The sequence below is a fragment of the Dermacentor albipictus genome, unplaced genomic scaffold (assembly GCF_038994185.2).
Source record: "Dermacentor albipictus isolate Rhodes 1998 colony unplaced genomic scaffold, USDA_Dalb.pri_finalv2 scaffold_50, whole genome shotgun sequence".
Taxonomy (NCBI): domain Eukaryota; kingdom Metazoa; phylum Arthropoda; class Arachnida; order Ixodida; family Ixodidae; genus Dermacentor; species Dermacentor albipictus.
Window position 1 is genome coordinate 445432 of NW_027225604.1, and position 20057 is coordinate 465488.

The 20057-nt window shown below is 44.7% G+C and overlaps 1 protein-coding gene across 1 annotated transcript in view; it reads left to right on the plus strand.

Annotated features, from left to right (window-relative positions):
- The window catches only part of LOC139052987 (rap guanine nucleotide exchange factor 4-like), a gene marked incomplete at its 3' end in the record, with an annotated part of 571300 nt that overhangs the window by 232261 nt on the left and 318982 nt on the right, over positions 1–20057 (plus strand). The window contains exon 4 of the mRNA XM_070530122.1: positions 9526–9567. The remainder of the gene's footprint in view (positions 1–9525; positions 9568–20057) is intronic.

Below are 20057 nucleotides of genomic sequence, written 5' to 3' on the forward strand. Positions count from 1 at the left end.
CATAACGCGCAAGCCATTCGTGACTAAGAAAAGCTGGACTGGCAGCGTTAAAGAAGGAAATGCGGGCAAGACCCCCAGATCACGATTACACTCTAAAAACAGTTTACACCCTTTGGGTTGTATTTGGTCCCCAAATAATAATCGTCATCTGTCTTGCCCACATTTGCTTTGTTTATTGCTGCCAGCCCTGTACTTCCTACACTCTCAAGCAAAATTACACCATTTTGCCACACAACGATAATCGTCATCTGTCTTGTCCGCATTTCCTTTCTTTAACGCGTCCAGCCCGGTACTTTCCAGTAACGAACGACATGCGCGTTATCAGCATGACATAGCATTTCCGGCAGGAAAGTAGCGGGCGTGGTGTTTTCAAGAAAGGAAACGCAAGCAAGGCAGATGACGATTATGGTTGTGTGGCAGATTAGGGACGCTGGGGCTGTCATTGGGGTTGTAGAATTGGCTACGACCTTCTTCATTGTTTTAAGTAGAAGTCCATGTTCCGGATGCAGGTGTTGTAGCCTGCGGCTTGCTCAATGATCCTGGACGACGTTGGTGCTTTCTTTGCTGTCCGGGCTTTGATCACCCCTAGTCGAAGACGTCCGGTAAACGTAAAGCAGCTCCACCAGATTGCACGTAGTAGTGACGGGGAAGAAAGCAGTAAAACTGTGAGTGACGAAACCTGCGTTTTATTGCGCGAACATGTGCCCTCGAAAGTAGGCTCGACTTAAGGAACAATGACAGCGGCGAACACCGTCAGTGATCGTCGAAAATCTGAATCTGGTGGTCAAGCGCGTCGGCTTTTATGCATGAGTCATCGAAGGTTCCAGAGTAATCGCAGGTGCGCGCGTGTTTTCCAGAAAGTTCTACATAATTCGCGTCGCACATGCAGTCAGATTACACAAGCTTCCATGACAACAGACAGCAGAAGAAATTCGCAGACGCTAGTTGGAATCGTTGGCGCAGGACAGCGGTGATTGGAGATCGCAGGGAAAGGGCTTCGTCCTGCAGTGGACATAAACTAGGCTGATGATAATGAGGATATCTGATACACTTCGTTGCAATTAACTGACTCCAAACAGCGCTTTCTAGAACTAACACATAAGATAAAAGAGAGAAAACATAGCAGATCTAATTAACGGAGTTCTTTACTTATTCACCATCACATGACCTTTCCTGACATTCCCTGACCTTCCGCTTCCATGCAAGCCACTTCCCTTGTTGTCCAGATAGTACCCACGCTACTTTCAGTGCGTCGATCACCAAAGATCCCAGGCCTGAAGGAGGCACGCTGTCGATATTGTTACCGATCACACAGCACAAATTCAAGAAACGCAAACTACGAGTTTTCGGGACGCATTCGCCACGCGTTACCTCTCCGCCATTCAAGCTGCCTCGGGAAGACAGGAAGATACGCTGCCTTACAATGCATTTAACACGTTTATCTATTCTCAGTGATCGAACAAAAAACATTCTATTTTAAGATGCTCTTCTAAACTGCTATTATTCTACACATTTCGGCATAATATGCTAAATAAGCTTAGTGCGAGAAAGAGATAGTAAATACCGGTGGCATGTACGTAGAACATTTTACACGCAGGTTCTGGAACGAACTAAGTTGATCTTCTGGAAAGGTTTTGCACCCTGAAGGACTTCTTACCAAACAGTTGAGCTTTTCATAAATGGCGTTCGCGATATGTGTGTTCCACAAAAAACACTATTTATTCCACTGGCGAACAGCTTTATTACAGCGCAGAAATCACTTCCGCGAATCTTGGTGTGCGCAGAGCTAGCTGGCGTTCACCAGGCACCGATTGCAGTACGACCTTGGCGAAGGTCACTTGTTATCCTCATACCCGCTCCTTCCTTATTTCGTAGTTCAGCTGCACCGGCAGTTCTTGTGATGCTTTCAAGCACCAGGCACGCTTCACCGATTTCCCTTCTTAGAAAAAGTGAGGCGTCTGTTTCCTTCCACCATGATGTATATATAATCCACGCACATGCTATTGTTCGCGTCCACCGCTGTGGGGCAGGCATTTCTGACAAAAAAGAAAAAGAAGAGGAACACGCTCTCGACTCGAGGAAGCTCGCTTTTTTCTTGGCTATCGTGCTCCTCTCAAACAACCCTGTGGAAGTGTACGTTCCTGCGAAGTCGCCCGCATTCTTGCGCCAAGTGTGCTGGCACTTCAGGGAACAAACACGCTACGAGGACAAAGGTGCACCAAGCAGAAGCTATTGTAAAGTCTGTTGTAGCTAGTCTGGGAATCTCCTCTATGGCTTTCTAGAACGCCGTCTTTGTTGCACTAGCGGTAAAAATTTTAGAAGAGCTTTACAAGAGCAAGTTGTTTTTCTCATGGCGTGCTCGTTAGGACGCTGAAAAGGGTGGCCTTAGTCTTGTACTTCGTTCTTTTACTTTGGTTGAGGAAAATTCCACGTACTCTTAGCTGTAGGGGTTAAGTTGTAAGTCACGAGCCCACGGTACTGCGAGAGGGCTAACCAGGTTAGTGGCCGTGCAGCTTGTAAGCATCAGGCTTTTTCTGGACTGGTTTAACATGTAAGGCCTACGGCCAGGTACACAAAGCAATATCACGTTAAAATTGTCAACGCTGTTTCCCTCTGCCTTAGTGACCCACATTACATTGTGATGGCTGGATGTGTAATCCATAAGCATGATTTCTTTTTCTCTTTTTCTTTCTTCACATTTTGGAGCATAAAGTATATTTTCATTGCGTTTGCATATGTGTACTCATAAATATGGATATGCGTTCTCCTCCCTCATTATATATGTATATTCCTTTCTCTGCGTGCATGCATGTAAAATGAACATGCGTGCCAACCCGTTTGCTTGTTTTAAATTTATAGCAGCTAATCATAATATGTGTATGCGCGTGGCGTCCGCCGTCCTGCCCTTAAACACAACCAGTTTTTAAAGAGCGTGTTTATTTATTTATTTAATTACTCATTTATTGCATTGCGAAGGAGCAAGCATGGTCGTATACTTCGACATGCGGCAAGCGTTTACTCCGGTCACTATTACGGGCTTTTGCCCGAATGAGAGGATGCCGATGAGGGGAGCTGTCGATACCGGCGAATTTTCAGAAAAATGAAATCTAGAAGAATTCGCAAACACTCTGTATCGGGTTGCTGTCCTGAACCGGCTAAGAAAAAGGGAGAGAGGAAGGAGAATGAATGGATGAAGGAAGAGCGTCGTACAGCCAAGCCACGCCAGCTGCTTGAACGCGGCGCATGATAGGGGGAGTGCGTCAACCACAGCTGTACTTTTGACTCTAACCTCGTGCTCGTATTATATGCATGCATTTACGATCGCGTCGCGTAGCACCCGCCGTGTCATTCGCCGCATCCGTACCACCTGGCGTTCTGACTGTGTTTGATACGAGCGGCGTAGAGGCTTGGCTTCCTACGGGCTCAGCGCATTCGGTTACGAATGGAAAGCCCTCTTGGACAATAAAGGATAACCCCGCTGACTCCTAAGGGCTTTCTGCTGACTGTGCATTGAGCTCTTGCTATGTGATGGCAGTCTCTGTACGAGTACGCGGTTAGCTGCAAGGACTTCACTTGATATACGACAACGAGTACAGACTACTGATTTCCCAGGGCCCTAACTGGGACAAAAGCGGGTGCGTGATCGGGGGCACGAAGAACCCTGCTGTTATACTTAAGTCAATTAGGGCTTGGAGACACCCTTTAACCTTTTTGTCATTCGCGGTTTGTTTGTTTGTTGCTAGCCGTTTTCTCGCGTTTTGCTTATTTTGTTGCCCTTGTGATGTGAGTTCAAGCATCCCATCTGAAATAGCAAGACGTGCAAATTTTAACTCTTTGCCGCTCTCTTGCGCATGTTCAGCTAGTCCCGACAGCATGGGGCCACGCCACCGCAGTTGGAATGTTTCGCTCACCATTTGCACTCGTACAGGTCCTGTTCACGGCGTTGCTTGGCCAGTCCTGTTCCACGCCACCGGCACCACTGGATCGGCCTCGGCTGAGCGAATGCTGCTACCACAACCAATTCTCAAGCAGCGAGCCATTTTCTACAAAAAGCGGCCGGGATCCACCAGATGTAGCGCCGACAAACCTAATTGATAATCATCCACTCTGCTGGCAACTCGGAACCATGTCAGCTGACCTGCCTGCATATAACCACGCACCCTTCTTCCACACTTCGGGCCACGCCACCGCAGTTGGAATGTTTCGCTCACCATTTGCACTCGTACAGGTCCTGTTCACGGCGTTGCTTGGCCAGTCCTGTTCCACGCCACCGGCACCACTGGATCGGCCTCGGCTGAGCGAATGCTGCTACCACAACCAATTCTCAAGCAGCGAGCCATTTTCTACAAAAAGCGGCCGGGATCCACCAGATGTAGCGCCGACAAACCTAATTGATAATCATCCACTCTGCTGGCAACTCGGAACCATGTCAGCTGACCTGCCTGCATATAACCACGCACCCTTCTTCCACACTTCGGGCCACGCCACCGCAGTTGGAATGTTTCGCTCACCATTTGCACTCGTACAGGTTAGTTACCTTGAAGCTTCATGTTATCGTAGCAACAATCCTTGTCTCATTGCGGTGTCGTGGCCCCCTGATATGTCCAACGGTATCAAGCGGTTTGCGCGTACAGCACTGTATCTTTGGCGCCTGTTATTGCTAGGCGGAGACATTGAAGCGAATCCTGGTCCAATGACGAAAGCACAAGAAGAAAAACTTGACATGGTATTCAGTGCCGTACAACGCTTGGAAGCGAGTAATTCTAACTTGTTGGAATCAGTGAACAAAGTGTTACACATACACATTGGACTAAAAAATGACCTTGAAGTACTAACTAAACGCGTACATGAGGTTGAAGCTAAACTTGAGTCTCTTTCCTCAGAGAGACCAATCTCAAGCCAAGACGTTAATCTAGCCAAAATGCAAAATCAAATCCAGCATTTAGAATCAAAGTTTGCATCAGGAGTGTCGCCTCAGTCTTGCAGCAGCAGCAGCGAGCGTGATATATCGATAATGCACGATAAAATAGACGATTTAGAAAACCGCTCAAGGCGCTCTAATCTCCTCTTTTATGGCATACAAGACACGGGCGATTCGGAAGACTGGGAAACGTCCGAGCAAATAGTAACTAAATTCTGCAAAGATCAACTAGGAGTATCAACAGCTTCAATCGCACGTGCGCACCGCCTGGGACGATTTTCAAGTGCACGCACTCGACCAATTATTGTGAAGTTTTTCAATGAAAAAGAAATCGAAACAGTGCTTAGTAATGGCCACAAGCTGAAAGATACTAACTTTGGCATTTCTCGTGATTACTCTGAGGCGGTTCGCGATAAAAGACGTAAACTTTGGCAGTTCTCTAAAACCATAAAGAAAGAAAAAGACCGTGTAAGCCTTGTCTTTAACAAACTAAAAATTAACAAGGAAGTGTACGTATGGGACACTCAAGCAAATTGTGCGAAGCTCGTTTCCACGGTTGTGTCTCCAGTTTGACATGGCGCCAACCTTTCAACTTCACCTAAGGTTCCACAAACACCACAAACATTAACAAATAGTACGCATAATACTGAGGACGGTTGCTGCTTTTTATACACTAACATTAGAAGCGTTATGTCTAAAAATGTCGCACTATCTTCACTAATCGACTCAACGTCGGCAACAGTAATAGCATTAACTGAAACTTGGTTGAACGATGCTACTCCTAATGAAAACATATTCGTTTGTGAAACTGATTTTAATATCTTTCGTTGTGATAGGAAAAATCGTCGAGGTGGTGGTGTCCTCCTCGCAATAAACAGACAGTATATCGTAGTGCCCGTTGTTATTAGCACTTTCCTTGAATGCGTAGTAACTTGTTTTAAGTTCAGATCAAGTAACGTAATTATTGGTGTCTTTTATCGCCCACCGGACCTCGCTCACGGGTTCACAGCAGAATTTCATCGCATTTTTACTGAACTTACTCATCGGTTTCCACACTCTAATGTAATCATTTTTGGTGATTTTAATTTCCCCGACATAGCATGGTCCACACAATCAACCTGTAGCACACAGTCAGAGTCGCATGCGTTCCTCCAGTGTTGTCTAGATTTCAGCCTGACCCAATTAATTTCAAGCCCGACACGATGTTCTACACACTCTTCTAATATTCTTGATTTGATCTTAACAAACAATCAAGATATATGTTCTGAAATAACTCATATTACTGGTCTATCCGATCATGATGTTTTAACTGGTCGCTTTGTTCCTTCATTTACCAAAAGGCAAATTATCAGCAAGCAGATTAGGTGCTACAAAAGAGCTAACTTTGATCGTATTAACAATGAACTATCGCTTATTTCTATCGACTTTCTGAGAGATTACTTGTCGCGGACAGTAGAAGAAAACTGGTTACTACTTAAAAATGCACTCACTAATCTCATAGATAAATACATCCCGGTCATTACCATAAAATCTGATAACACTGCTCCTTGGTTTTCGCTGAACCTTCGTCGCCTAAATAACAAGAAAAAAAGATTATTCAGGCAAGCTGACAGAAATAGATTATCCAAATCCTGGCGTCGGTACAAGGCATGTGACGAAGAATACCAAAGTTTACTCAAAGCCACGCGCAGACAATTCTATAAACGGGACTTGTCATCCATGTTAACAACTAACCCTCGGCGCTTTTGGCGTGTCATTAATCCCAAGCATAATTCTGACATCGTCCTTACTGATCATGACGGCGCAGCGATAACTGACACTGATTGTTCCCAACTACTGAACGAAACTTTTTCATCGGTATTTACGCGCGAACGTTTGCAACCGTTAGCCACCATAACTCGCACTGATTCGTTTATGTCGGAAATAATAATTACCGATCCTGGAATTTATTCTCTCCTCACTAATCTTAAGATTTCATCTTCCGCTGATAACACTGGCTTAAATAAAACAATTCTAAAAAATATTGCCCCAAGCATCTTCCCAATACTGTCCGCCTTATTTTCACAATCACTATCAACAGGCGTTATCCCTCACGATTGGAAGGTGGCTAAGGTAGTACCATTTTTTAAGTCTGGGGATCGTTCTTCACCGCTTAATTATCGACCAATTTCTTTAACAAGTAACATTTGCAAATTAATCGAACATATTATACATTCCCAGGTCATTAACTACCTTGAAGAACATAACCTCATATTTAAGCAACAGCATGGTTTTCGCAGAGGCTATTCATGTGACACTCAGCTTGCTGGTTTTATTCATGACATACATTCATCAATAGACACCGGATTTCAAGTAGATGCCGTTTTCCTAGACTATTCAAAAGCATTCGACCGTGTCCCTCATCGTCGACTTATTCACAAACTTACACAGCTGAACATTGACTCTACTGTTGTCACATGGATAAAAGACTTTCTTTCTAACAGGATGCAATTTACATCGGTTAACAATCACAACTCATCTCTAGTCCCCGTAACATCTGGTGTACCACAGGGAAGTGTACTTGGGCCACTACTTTTTCTAATTTATATTAATGATCTACCAGACGGCATTAAATCCAATATCAGACTATTTGCTGATGATTGCGTCATATATCGTAATATTCACTCTTACTATGATCACGACATTCTTCAATCTGACCTAAACGCAATAAACGTATGGTGTTCAACTTGGCTAATGCCTCTAAATCTTACTAAAACTAAATTCATGTCTTTTACTAATCAGGTGCCCCGAACATCAACATCTTACATCTTAAACAACAGCCTTATTGATCAAGTTTCCAGCTACAAATATCTTGGCGTACACTTAACCCCTAACTTGACGTGGAATAATCACATTAACCATATTCTCGCTTCCGCAAACCGTTCGCTTGGTTTCCTTAAACATAACCTCAAACATGCTCCCGTACACTTACGCAAATTGGCATACACAACACTAATACGCCCTAAAATAGAGTACGCGTCCGCCATATGGGATCCCCATCAGGCATACCTAATAACTAACTTAGAAGCCCTGCAGAACCGTGCTGTACGCTTCATCTTTTCAGATTATTCAAGAGAAACCAGTGTAACAGCATTAAAACATCGCGCCGAGCTTGAAGCCTTGTCACTTCGCCGTAATATATCTCGTTTAACACTATTCCATAAACTTTACTATCACGCATCTCTTCATAATGAGTTCATGTGTGAACCCTCAGCCATCTTTCCACGTCGGGATCATTCTTGCAAAGTAAAGAGCATAATGTGTCATTCCCTCGCATTTGGTCAGTCATTTATACCTCGCACCGCGAAAGAATGGAATAATCTTCCATCACACATTGTCACCGAAACAAATGCCTCAAAATTTACAGACGCTCTACGCAGTACCATGAATACATAATATATCACGTATGACTCTCTGATTTGTAAACATTTTTTTTCTTTTTTTTTTCGCTTTTTTTAATGCGCCGTTAACCAAAGCTTCCACGACAGTGTCCCATTTTGTACAAATCATTTAGAGTTGCTGTACTGATAACTATCATTATTTTTGTGTTTGTACGTTGATGCACTGTAATTAATATTTTTCCCAGTTTTGTTTTTCCATTGTAATTACATTTACGCACTGTTCACCTCACCTATGTAACATTTACCCTATGTAATACCCTCCCTAGAGGGCCTTTAGGGTTATTGTGAAATAAAAAAAAAATAAAATACGTCAGCAACGTTGTTGAAATGTGCACTGCGCTTTTTATGCACACAACAGTGCGCGTTGAAACGGATGCCTGAATATAAGCGCTCAGTGGATGAAGCGGCTTGAACAAGACATTTACGAACAAGCACTGCAGAAGCGTTGCTTTCTTTTTTCTTGTGCGCATGCGTGCGTATGTGTGTGTGCGTGCGTTTGTGTGTGTGAATGCGTGCCAAGTGCAGAAATACCGAAATAGTGTACGCGCAGCAAAAACAAATAAAAAAGATTAAATAAAACACGCGCGTTTGTACCCAAGGTACATAGCAAGGACAAAGCTCCTGATTGGTCATACAAAACACGTGCAGATATTCAAACTTAAAGAAATATCACGCGAATGTACTCATTCGATTACGGGTGAAGATAAACATTTGTGCTTTCGACATATGTTCCACCAGACACTCAGAAGCATTTTGTGTGTGTGCGTGTCTCTCTGTGTGTGTCTGTCCTTACCTATATTCGAATGAGCGGATTCCCTCTATGAATCTCTACATGCGTTTTTTATGCCCGATCGCCAACCTTCTACTATATATATTGGGTGCAGATCTGCGCGTTTTATTTCATTGCTTTTCTTTTTGGCTGCGTTTTCACTGTTTCGGTACTTTTGCACTTGGTTGCTCATACCGAATGTGCACGATTTGTATACTTCACGATGTGCTATATTTGCATGGACCTTGCATTGTAAAAGGAGCCCCGCCACTATTGAATCGAAGTATAGATTTCAGTTCTTGCCTTGGCCCTTTCTGCTTCTCGTGTAAATAAAATAAAATGAAATACCCACTCGGTGCCTTCATTCAAACAAGCGATGTTTCCCTTTGTTCCAGGTGGTGTCTTAACGCGGAGATTCTGGAAGAAAGCAGCTCTTGGTACGTTCTCCGTTTTCCTGTTAAATATTCCTTGTCTTGATTACCGATGTCATTTTTCAAACACATTGATCACCGCCTGTGAGCAACATTGTTTATATTCGCAAGAGAAATTATTGCTGCTCTACTAATTAATGCTATAATGCTGTGTAGTGTGCTAATCCGCATACTGCACAACAGAAAAAACTTCTGGCTTCATTGCTTGAGCTAATAACTTTCATAGATTATAATACGATGGCTACCATGCTGCAAGAGCATAATAAATAATATACGGGATTTATTTATAAAGATAGAGGGTGAATAGTTCACTAGATCTACCCTTACAGTGCTGTCACAGCCATTAAATGAGTGGTATTATTCTAACGAGCAAACAGTTAACAATATAACGACAATATAACATAAAGTTGAAACACAAACACAAAGTTGAAATAAAACATAACGTTGACATAAAATTATTTCTCTGAAGCAACATCGTCGAAAACTTTTCTGGAAGTTCTTCAGTTCAAGTTGTGCAGCCAGACAGCCCGCCACAGAAAAATTACAACGTAGAAGCTTGCATTGAAATGCTGACTAAAAAAAACATAGGGGAACTTTTCTGGTGGCTTTCTTTGTTTTAATGGGAATGAAAGAAAAGCCGTTCCTTTAAGTACAACCGCTACTCGCGACATAATTTCCAAGATGACGAAGCTGAGGGGGGTGTGGCGTAGATTCTTTTAATATTCTCCTCGGATTTTCCCATTTCTAGAGTCACATGCCACTAGGTTAAGACGACAAATTCTTTTCTTCTTACCGACCCGGACGCCAATGGACGCACTACGTGATATCTTTGATGATCGAGCTTTGAAAAGCCAGTTTATAAAATTGAAGTATGGGGTTTCACGTGCCAAAACCACGATCTGATTATGAGGCACGCCTTAATAGGAGTCTCCGGAAATTGGGACCACCTGCGGTTTTTTAACATGCACCTAAATCTAAGTACACAGGTGTTTTCGCCCCCATCGAAATCCTGCCGCCGTGGTCGGGATTCAATCCGGCGACCTCGTGCTTAGCAGCCCAATACCATAGCCACTAAACAACCATGGCGGATTTTTAAAGCCACTTTTTCAGGATCATTGTAAATGAGAGCGTTATCAGGACTGTCCTCCCTGTCGTCTTTCGCGCGTAAAAGGTTGACTCGTGTGTCCTGTGATAAGTGACTCATGTCGACGTTGTCCCTCTTGGCAACAAATGATAGATATACAGTACTCCACTAAAATTAACACTATTACTCAAACTAGTTGAAGAAATGTTCCACCTGAATATTTATGCTCACGCTGACACTAACCTAACTTTCGCATTATTTACACCAATGCGCTTCATTTTATTGGGCAAAGTTCGGCACTGCGTTTTTTAATGAGTGAGCGTTTTTTTGGCGAGCACCCCACCAAAATCTGTCCGCCCCGTTGCGCATTATACCTGCAAAATAAATGCATGATTGGTTAAGGTAACACATGTAATAGTTATGATGGTGTAGTGATAAATGACTGCTTGCGTGAGAAAAAAAATCTTCAGACTGGAATTCGAAGCATAGATCGCAGCGCATGCAAGCATTCTTTGGCGAGTACCCCAGCAATATCTGTCCCTCCCGTGACGCTTGATATCTGCGAAATAAATGCGAAATTGGTCAAGTTAACGCATGCAACCATTATAATAGTGTAATAGTAGAATATTTGTAGCATTGGAAAAAAGAAAGCCCTTCTGACCGGGATTCGAACAATGGACCGCAGCATGGCATGCCAGATGTCTGTGTAAGCCACATTACATTCTTTCTTTTACGTAGTACTTATGGTATAATGTAGATGCGAGAAAGTTAATATGCACACGATGCACCACCCAAAAACTACAAGTTGTTTTGAGTTTAAAAAAATTTCGAGTTTAAAAAATATTTTTTCTTGCAATATTAACTAAAATATCGGCCTCACCTGATTGTCCTGTGATCTACGCCCCTCTCTTCCTGTCTCTTAATGTTGCAGCTAATACTTTTCGTATCCTCGCTGGTGGCGCGGTCCTTAATTTGTTCTCAAACTTCTTTGTTAAAACTTCAAACTTCAAATCTGAGATGGAAGATGCCTGCCGCGAGGGCCTACCATCAGGGTTAGAGCAAACGATTAAAATGACGATGCAAAACGCCACTCGCATGATGACGACCTCTTCCAGGCGGAATGACTTCGACATAGAATTAGAGCGCCTTCGAGCGCTTCGTCGCCGGGCGGAACGTCGATATCGGCGTACAAAATCAATTCATGACCTTAGGGCAGCCAGGAGGATGCAAAAGAAGATTCAGCGTCGTATGGATAGATTAGCGTCGGGACGTTGGGCAACGTTTTGCCAGAAACTCGACCCCCGCAAGCCACTGTCTCACATATGGAAAACGGTGCAAGGTCTGCGTTGCCTTCCGGAACGGCGTTTCCCATTCAAGGCGCTAGCGCTTTTCCAAGGGCGGCAAGACATCGATGTCGCAGAAGACTTTTGTGCGCGGATCGCAGACCAAGCTACTCGTCCAGATCCTCCAGCCCGAGCTGACGTCCCCAATTCACGTGATGGCCGCATGGACCTTCCTTTTACAATGGAGGAGCTCGAAGCGGCTCTAGCTCTCTGCAGGCGCTCATCGTCTCCGGGTCCGGATGGTATATCATACCGGGCCTTGTGCTATCTCGGAGAGTCCGCACGGATAGAGTTGTTGAGCCTTTACAACTCCTCATGGCAGGAGGGAAATGTTCCTGACGAATGGAAAGTAAGCCGCCTGGTGCCACTCTTAAAGCAGGGCAAATCCCCATTAGAACTCACCTCTTACCGCCCAATAGCGCTGGCCAGCTGTGTAGGAAAGATAATGGAACGGATGATCCTTGGCCGCCTGGAATGGTACCTTGAATACTACAAGATTTATCCGATTTCCATGGCTGGTTTCCGACGTGACCGCTCTTCTATCGACAATGTAGTGGATCTCGTTTCCTATGTCCAGCACGAAAAGTCCCGTAAGCGTTTATCTGCAGCTTTATTCCTAGATGCTAAAGGGGCATACGATAACGTATTACATGAGGCCATTCTCGACGCCCTTGCGACGGTTGGCCTAGGTGGTCGAGTTTTTTTGTGGATTGCAAGCTACCTATCTGCAAGATCATTCTTTGTGTTAACTGACGATGGCCCAACTACGCGACGCTATACCAGCAGGGGCGTTCCTCAAGGCGGTGCTCTCAGCCCGACGCTATTCAACCTCGCTCTTGTTGGACTTGCTGAGTACTTGCCAACTACCATCAAAATTTCAATATACGCTGACGACATCTGTGTCTGGACTTCGGCAGTCACACGTCCTCAGATACGTGCGCGACTTCAAAGAGCGGCCACTTTGACAGCGAACTACTTGTGTAAACAGGGTCTCAGCATATCACCAGAAAAATGCGCACTAGTAGCATTTACTCGCAAACCCATGACGCCTTATATCATCTCAATCAATGGGCGGACTATTTCCTATGTCCGAACCCACAGATTCCTTGGCGTAATAATTGACCGAGACCTCTGTTGGAGCCCGCACGTGGCCTACATGAAACGGCGCCTGACAGCGACTTCCCAGTTGTTTCAATACTTGGCAGGAAAGACGTGGGGGATGTCAGTAGACGCAATGCTTAAACTCTACAGAGCTCTCTTTCTCGGTTTTCTAAGATATAGTCTACCTGTGCTGACCAACACCTGCAAGACAAATATTCGTGTTCTGCAGGCAGCACAAGCTTAAGCACTCAGAGTCTGCCTTGCTTTGCCCAGATGCACCTCAACAGAGGCAACTATTGCGATTGCTCGGGACCATCCAATGCGAACTCACATTACGGTGGAAGCCCTGAGAACGCACATCAGACATTTTGCACGTGCCACTTATCACCACCTTGCAGCACTACCTTCGGACAGGCACCAATCATCATTCGCTAAAACTATCATCAAATACAACGACAAACTGCCATCGGGCTTCACCGCTGCATCTAAACCATCGATACCCCCTTGGTGTCTTATCAGCCCTACAGTCCATCTCAGTGTACCAGGAATCGGAAAAAAGTCTGAACTGTCGTCGCCTGTGCTCAAACAACTGTCTCTGCTTCTTCTGCACGAGAGGTACGCGGACAGGGAACACATTTATATCGATGGTTCCACAAACATCCAGTGTTCGTCCGGTGCTGTGGTTGTCCCAGCAAAAGCTATTACCATCAGCTTTAGGACTGACCACCCAACAACATCGACATCTGCTGAACTAGCTGCTCTTCGCGCTGCACTTCGTGTCGTCAATCGGGAGCCACCTCGGCAATGGTCAATCTTCAGCGATTCAAAGGCAGCCCTACAATCTGTACTATCAGCTCTGCATCGCGGGCCATTCGAGCAGCTCGTATTCGATATTAGATGCCTACTCCATACATCACAGGAGAAAGGACACCATGTGACGTTTCAGTGGCTGCCAAGTCACTGCGGCGTCACTGGAAATGAAGACGCCGATAATGCCGCTCGGGCAGCTCTTGAAGACGCACAAGAAGAGGCCATACCGCTTTCACGATCCGACGCAGCTAGCAGACTTCGAGTGCTTGCACATGAGATCACGCTATCTCTATGGTGCACACCAAACAGCCAGACCACCCAGAGCAACCGTCAATACCACTTGCCCTCTTTGATGCATCTCTATATGCCATCTGGACTGCGTCGAAGAGAGGCGACCCTGCTTTATCGCTTATGGCTGGGGGTGGCTTTCACCAAATCTTACTCCTTCCGCATTGGAATGGCCGACAACGATCTCTGTAATGCCTGTCTTTGCGAGGAGACGCTGGAACAAGTTCTGTGCGACTGTCCTGACTATAACGTTCAGCGACAGTCCCTGGCATCTGTTCTAGCGCGCCTTGACAGTAGACCATTGTCGCTCGACACGATTTTCACATGCCGCCGACAGAAGATATCGCAGGTGAAGGCGACAAATGGACTACTTCGGTTTTTGAAAGAGACGGGATTGGACAAGCGGCTGTGAGAGTAACGTCGCGTACCATGCCAGAATGATGGACTCCAACGGACGATGTGTGTGTGCTGTGATATGTGCTCTCTCTCCCTCTCCCCCTTCCCCATCTTTAATCTCCCCCATCCCTCTCCCATGTGTAGGGTAGCAAACCGGTTAAGCCATACTGGTTAACCTCCCTACCTTTCCTTCTCCACTTTTTCCTTCCTTCCTTCCTTTGTTAACCTCCAAGCTTCTGGCCCATAGGTTAATACCGGTAGAATACAATAATAATACACTTTTCAACGATAGCTGTAAGAAACCGGTCATGATTGGGTAATGTGTGCCGCCTATTTGCAACCTGTTTTTGTTCTATAACTTTCCTTTTCGTGTTCATCGTCTCCTGTGAGTAATTCACCTAGATAAAGGTATTCCCGCACGAATTCTCAAGGCTCATTGCCGATCATCAATTCTTGGTGACCCGCACACTTGCAATCATTTGGTTAACGTCCTTCTTCGCTTGTTGCTATTCGTCCCCATTGTTGATGCACAGGACAGTGCTATCTTCAAACCGAAGGTTGTCAAGATATTCGCCGTTGATCCTCACTCCTAACACTTCCCAGTCTAATAGCTTGAATAATTCTCCTAGGCGTGCAGTAAATAGCATTGGAGAAATTGTCTCCTTGCCTGACCCTTTTCTTGATCATTACGTTTCTACTTTTCTTGTGAAGAAATAAGGTAGATGCTGCCTTGATATTTCATTAAATTTATTATATTTCTTCAACAGCACTTCTCGCCCCGTTGGGTATCTACCGCTAGGTATAAGCCATTTTTGACCAGTCCTCCGGAATAAGTAAGCGTTACTTTGGCACAAAGGGTACAGAACCCTCAAATGTGTATACGCATGCGTCGTACTTCTGTGGGCGTACACATCTCACCGCCATTGCTCTCTCGACAAGATAGAGAAAAAACAAGGTTAGCAAAGGCAGGGAGGTCAACCAGAACAGCATCCGGTTTGCTACCCTGGGGGTGGGGTGTTACACTGGGGGTGGGGGAAAGGGGAATAGAAAGAGGAACAAAGGGAGAGAGTAAGCACTGAGTACGTGTGGGAGGGACTCTCGACAAATATCCTAGATCGCCTTCGTCCTCGTGACGTTGCTGCGTAGATGTCTCACAGTGTGCATCTACATGAGTTGGTGCTTACATTTCGCCATAGCTTCTGAATAGTGGAGTGTGTAAAGCTAAGCATTGCATCTGGTTACACGCTGCATTCGATGAAGCTAACACAGGGATGTATGATGCGAACACAGTTGTTCGCATCACATTTAGTAATATAGTACTTTCATAACCACTTCCTTGAAGCTTCGCTTCACACAAACTTCAACATGTGCGTTGCATCTACATAATCTCTTGACCTCTAAATGCTGTACCGTGGTGATTCTACGTAAACAAGCGGGAAAGGTGCGAGCTTCTAGAGATGCAGTATTGTGATCGCTTGAGGTCAAGTTAGGCGATGACATTTGCTTTATCACTTGCTTATCCCATGTACTGTAATTTTACAGCGAAGCTGTTTACCTGTAGCTCCTGTATGCATTGTGCACATGCGTCTCATGGGGGGGGGTGGGAGGAGAGGGGGTAGTCCCTGAAACCAATTCCCGTATGTGTTTCCGTATAAGCGACAGGAATGTGTGTGTGCATCGACCCCAGAGATAATGCAACAGCGGGCATGCATTCCCAGGGGGGTACCCTGGCCGGCTTACGTCCGTACCATGGCACATGGGCAAGTATGCGTGGGTCGATGCTAGAGAGAGTGCAATACTGGGTCGACCCGCAACGGAGGTGAATAAGGCGTCAAGCACTCCGCTAATTAAAAAAAAATAAGTTTAATATTTGCGGTCCAAATAGAACCACATAAACTTAACGTTAGTACAAAAACACTATATATATATATATATATATATATATATATATTATAGAAAGTGCACTTAGTGTGGAACGTTGGCCTTCAGGCGCTTTATTTGCTTTAAATCTGGTTTGACGGATAATGGGAGGCGCAAGAGTGTGGCGACGGCACCTGTGCGCGTGGCCTGCACTTCTGTGGTTATCACGTCACGCGCGTCGTAGGTGCCGGCGCGGCTGCGGCAGCGGTTGCGGCATGTATGCATGAGAGGTGCCGTAACCGCGGCAGTGGAGCTTATCTCGGCGTAGTGTGGAGCCGTAATAATAAAAAATATATTATTTCATATTCCATAACATATGCAGCCCATGTATACAACCTAAACAGCTCCGCTGGTAATCCGTCCCCATATGAATGGTGCGGCTCCATGAATTTTCCTCTCACAAAATAACGAGGTGCCTAATACCTCTAATTCCGCTATGTTGTTATTTACGTTGGTTGACTACTGTTTTGCTTCTAGAAGTAAAATGAAGCGCCAGAAAAATGTAACACGAATAATGACTACAGGCCGTTGTTGACCTCTATTAATTAATGTATTTATTTATTTAGTTAGTTGTTTGTATGTTTGTTTGTTTGTTTATTAATTTGTTTGTTTAATTGTTTTATGTTCTTTTTTTGCGTACATAGGATCCTTGTTTCACAGGTTTGAGGAGCGTGCGACATGCATCTTGAACGAACGATCGATAATGATTGTCGATTTAACTGAATAGATGAACGAACGAACGAACATTTTTTAATTTTTTTTTCGACCCCCCACCCCACTACCACATCTAAACCTTCACACACATCAAAGCTCACGCGCCATGGCACGAGATGTAAAGTTCGCATTCAGTTATAAGTGCCCTGCGACCCGGTTGCGTGAGAGCAGGAGCCCATTACACCGCAGCCTTGTCTCAACTCTGACCACCAGCCACCCACCAAAAAAACATGCAAAAATAGGGGGGTGGGGGGGAGCTATTCGCTTTAAAAGGCACCGCTTGTTTACTTCATCTGTCAACGTTCGCTATACTTGGTGGTCTATGCAGAAGCACGCGTTAGAAAAAGATTGCCCAATCGCTTGCGAAAAGACAACGTGACATTTCTTTTTTTTTTCTGTGACGCAAGATGTCCACCTCAATACAATGCACCACATAGTAGTATTGCACGTAACTGTAAGCATCTGCTCCGCCCATAGCAACACAAGTGTAACAAATATGGTAGAAAAAAACTTGAGCAACCGAGAAATAATCCTGCTCGGGCATACCACTGGCAGGTGCAGCATGTTTGAGACGCCGTCATGCAGCCCTTTCTTCCTGTGCGGGCCCGAGTATCTCTTTATGTTTCACTCGCCTTTCCATTCCTGCCACTGGGCCTCCGTTCACATCGCCATCGACTATGCGGGCAAAAGACGCCACACAACATATAAAACTAGCGAGCAAAAGAAATGTGATTTGGTCCACTGTCAGCGACAGCTGACAATATCGGCTTCCTGTTGCATTGCGGTTTATTTTCCACCGGCGCATTCCTTAGGCGCGCGTCAGAACGAATTGTGGGATTTTCCTTACACAGAGGAGCCGTCGTTCTTTTCGGGTGATACCCTGGCGATTCCTTTGGGCTGTTGATTAAACCATAGAGCTTCGTACAATAATTACCAGAGGGAGCCTCTAGCGCGGATGTGTCTACGGTAGCTGCAAGTATGCGAGTTCAGCCAGCATGCGAATCATGAGCAGTAGAGTCAACTCTCGTTTTACCGAAATCGCTTCATTCGACGTATCGTATTATTCGAAGTTTTTCGTGTTGCGACGCGTCTATGAGTCTCTTATAGATTATCTGCTTTTAACGAAATACAGCCTGCAACAAAATCTACATCCGTCCCCAATGCCTTCATTACAATGAGGGCTAAGTCCAGTTGAATTTTCTAAACTTCACCTCTCTGACATGGAATTGCGAATTTCCACATATATCATTTTTGTCAAACTATGTCTTTATATAGATGCAACAATCCGCAACTATTGTGCATGTGCGCAAAGGCTGCTGTGTAAAAAAACAATTAAGGTTTCTTGTAAATTTATAAAGTTAGCGAGTAAAAAGAATAGCGCCACAGTATTGCCTGAAGCCGCAGGCACGAAGATAATATGTATGCATGTAATCCATGCTTCCATTGTAGCCTAACAAGCGCAGCGCCAGAGTTGGCTATAGTTTTTGTTGTAGCCTGCATGGCTGAAAACACCTACTTTTTGATGCGCCAAGTCTCCAGCTAACGCGTCTCTTCCGCTCCTAGACCCGGCGCAATAGCCCAGTGACTATGGCTTCTTGCAGCTTTTTAAAAATATTTTTTCAATGAATATAACTTAGCAGATGTCGGCGCCGTTAGGTTACGTCCGTTATACCTTATCACGTAAAAGTAATAAATACTAAAGATACCTAAGCTCTTTCTACGACTTGCGAGCCTGCAGTCTATTGTCATTATATTAAATATCAGATGGAGTCTCTCAGTGTCGTGTACGAAGTTGCAGGTTCGATGCCCGGTTGTGACGCCGGCATTGTAATTGGGACAGAAGGCGAAGACGCTGGTTTACCAATCTCTGTGTGCACAGTGAATATTTTCAGATAGTCAAAATTGCTTCTCGGAGCATGAATACGGCGTTTCAAGACAGCTTTGGTCACGTTTTTCCCAATTGAACTCTGTCTGTCAGTTTCGCTGCTTGCCTTTTCAAATCAAAAATAGTAGACAGTTAGGCCACAAGTGTTTTAGTGTGACCTGCAGCTGCTTTTTTAATTCAAATTCCTTACAGATTTTAGCACCTATATGTGGTGCTAGCTCATCGTTTTTGTATAAATATTACACTGTTAAAACGTCACCGACTATGCGACGCACCGCAATGTAAAAGCTACGGTAATCATATTCATAACAGAAACAAGGCTGACATGTCAGCATATGGCCAGGGGGCATAAATACACAAGCCAAGTCACTCAGCGGCACAAATGTAATGGCCGCGTGATACACATAGCACGGAAAATTTCATGCTGGATATGTTTAGGTGAGGCACCATTGAACCGCAAACGGTGAACGTATATCAAAAGTTGTCCCGGTATCCAATGTGTGAAGGATGTTAAAAGTTAAAAGCAAGGATTAGTATCAAATAAGGCTGAATACGTTGAACTTAGATCAAATAAGGTGTCCGTACAACTACAGGCTCAAATTCGTGCTATCATGCGATGCAAAGAACTTTACGATACAAGTAGCTCAGATGTTTTCTTTTTGTTTTTATCTGTTGCTTCACAAGCCGCAACATTCAAAGCGACGTTGCATCGCCCAGGTGTCTACGTTAACCTTGTTATATGTGTCTATCACTGTTCCTTCTGCCGCGTTATTTCATACTTTGGCGTCACTCTACTTTCGTCTGTCAATTCAGCGCTGTGCAAATGCAAAAAATAAAGAAGAAAGCTGACAAGCAAGCACTGACAACACTTGCAGTATAATAAGAAGTTTTTTAATGAAAACGCCGTCAACGCGGTCACTGAGGGGTACATTCGTTTGGCTGCATTTTTGCTTAA